This window comes from Oncorhynchus tshawytscha, unplaced genomic scaffold (assembly GCF_018296145.1).
Source record: "Oncorhynchus tshawytscha isolate Ot180627B unplaced genomic scaffold, Otsh_v2.0 Un_contig_10760_pilon_pilon, whole genome shotgun sequence".
NCBI classification, from domain to species: domain Eukaryota; kingdom Metazoa; phylum Chordata; class Actinopteri; order Salmoniformes; family Salmonidae; genus Oncorhynchus; species Oncorhynchus tshawytscha.
Window position 1 is genome coordinate 3,570 of NW_024608271.1, and position 3,079 is coordinate 6,648.

A 3,079-nucleotide genomic window follows, 5' to 3' on the forward strand; every position below is an offset into this window, starting at 1 on the left:
TCCATGACGGACCCTCCACCTCCAAATCGATCCCGCTCCAGAGTACAGGCCTCAGTGTAACGCTCATTCCTTTGACGATAAATGTGAATCCGACCATCAACCCTGGTGAGACAACACCGCGACTCGACAGTGAAGAGCACTTTTTGCCAGTCCTGTCTGGTCCAGCGACGTTGGGTTTGTGCCCATAGTCGACGATGTTGCCTGTGATGTCTGGTGAGGACCTGCCTTACAACAGGCCTACAAGCCCTCAGTCCAGCCTCTCTCAGCCTATTTCAGACAGTCTGAGCACTGATGGAGGGATTGTGCGTTCCTGGTGTAACTCGGGCAGTTGTTGTTGCCATCCTGTACCTGTTCCACAGGTGTAATGTTCAGACGTACTGATCCTGTACAGGTGTTACACGTGGTCTGCCACTGCGAGGGCGATCAGCTGACCGTACTGTCTCCCTGTAGCGCTGTTTTAGGTGTCTCACAGTACAGACATTGCAATTGATTGCCCTGGCCACATCTGCAGTCCTCATGCCTCCTTGCAGCATGCCTAAGGCACGTTCACGCGGATGAGCAGGGACCCTGGGCATCTTTTTTTGGTGTTTTTCAGAGTCAGTAGAAAGGCCTCTTTAGTGTCCTTAAGTGGATCATAACTGTGACCTTAATTGCCTACCGTCTGTAAGCTGTTAGGGTCTTAACGACCGTTCCACAGGTGCGTGTTCATGAATTGTTTATGGGAAACAGTGTTTAAACCCTTTACAATGAAGATCTGTGAAGTGATTTGGATTTTTACAAATTATCTTTGAAAAACAGGATCTTGAAAAAGGGACGTTTCTATTTTTGCTGAGTTTATATTCCTTATTCTCCTGCTTTCTTTTCTTTCTCCTATTATATTACTCTATCTCCAGCTATCCTCTCTCTATCTCCAGCTATCCTCTCTCTATCTCTAGCTATCCTCTCTCTATCTCTAGCTATCCTCTCTCTATCTCCAGCTCTCCTCTCTCTATCTCCAGCTATCCCTCTCTCTATCTCCAGCTATCTCTCTCTATCTCCAGCTATCCTCTCTCTATCTCCAGCTATCCTCTCTCTATCTCTAGCTATCCCTCTCTCTATCTCCAGCTATCCTCTCTCTATCTCCAGCTATCCTCTCTCTATCTCCAGCTATCCTCTCTCTATCTCCAGCTATCCTCTCTCTATCTCCAGCTATCCTCTCTCTATCTCCAGCTATCCCCTCTCTATCTCCAGCTATCCCCTCTCTATCTCCAGCTATCCTCTCTCTATCTCCAGCTATCCTCTCTCTATCTCCAGCTATCCTCTCTCTATCTCCAGCTATCGTCTCTCTATCTCTAGCTATCCTCTCTCTATCTCCAGCTATCCTCTCTCTATCTCTAGCTATCCTCTCTCTATCTCTATCTCCAGCTATCCTCTCTCTATCTCTAGCTATCCTTTCTCTATCTCCAGCTATCCTCTCTCTATCTCCAGCTATCCTCTCTCTATCTCCAGCTATCCTCTCTCTATCTCCAGCTATCCTCTCTCTATCTCCAGCTATCCTCTCTCTATCTCCAGCTATCCTCTCTCTATCTCCAGCTATCGTCTCTCTATCTCTAGCTATCCTCTCTCTATCTCCAGCTATCCTCTCTCTATCTCTAGCTATCCTCTCTCTATCTCTATCTCCAGCTATCCTCTCTCTATCTCTAGCTATCCTCTCTCTATCTCTAGCTATGCTCTCTCTATCTCTAGCTATCTCTCTCTATCTCTAGATATCCTCTCTCTATCTCCAGCTATCCTCTCTCTATCTCCAGCTATCCTCTCTCTATCTCCAGCTATCCTCTCTCTATCTCTAGCTATCCTCTCTCTATCTCTAGCTATCCTCTCTCTATCTCTAGCTATCCTCTCTCTATCTCTAGCTATCCTCTCTCTATCTCCAGCTATCCTCTCTCTATCTCCAGCTCTCCTCTCTCTATCTCCAGCTCTCCTCTCTCTATCTCCAGCTATCCTCTCTCTATCTCCAGCTATCCTCTCTCTATCTCCAGCTATCCTCTCTCTATCTCCAGCTATCCTCTCTCTATCTCTAGCTATCCTCTCTCTATCTCCAGCTATCCTCTCTCTATCTCCAGCTATCTCTCTCTATCTCCAGCTATCCTCTCTCTATCTCTAGCTATCCTCTCTCTATCTCTATCTCCAGCTATCCTCTCTCTATCTCCAGCTCTCCTCTCTCTATCTCCCTCCTTCCCAGTGAGGCCATTGCCTCAAGGACACAACATCGTTGATAGAGATAGGTTAACCTGTGTGGTCACACTGGTGATTGATAGAAGGAATAATGGCCTTAGCCCCTAGCACAGAGAGAATCAATCAGACCCTGTTTTTAAGGCATATTCATGGAGGACGTTCATATTTGATCCATATTTGATGTGTGGATTTTAATTTAAATAATGTAATTTGATGGTGGAAGTGATTTCCTGTTTCAGGGGTCAGGAGGAGAATTTGTGAATGAGCCCATGTGCTTCATGGGTAATTATATACATTGTGAGTTGGGCAGCGTAGAATAGTGTGAATAGAACTGGTAGCCCTGAGCCATCTTCTCAGAGCCATGCTGTAGCAACAGGAGTAGTTGTAAAGATGTGTGTTTGTGTCACTCATCACTCCCCCTCTCTCTCCTCACAGACAGAGATCCAGACCTCGGTGAGCACACTGGATGTTGTGAGTCACTTCCAGAGACAAGTTCAGCCCAACCCCAAGTCTGATTCCCAGATGGCTGGGAGAGGTGGAGGGGCGGGGGCCGGAGAGAAGGACCCAGGCCGCTCCCGCTGTTACACATACCCACAATGCACAGGGAAGCCAGGTGAGAGGTCATCAGGAGATAATGTCCTTAGCCAGGTTATTAAAAAAGCTACCTTCCTCCTTTCTTAAAGTGATCATTGTGTTTCTCAATGTCACAGGTTTTAGTTGTGAATCCCTTGGGGGGAGGAAGAGGAGTTTGATGAACTGGAGGATGAAGAGGAGAAGGAGATGCTGACTACCTCACTGCTGGGAGGACAATATGATGAGGAGGAGTCAGCTCTCTCCTTTCAGGAGGCACTCAGGCAGTGGAGAG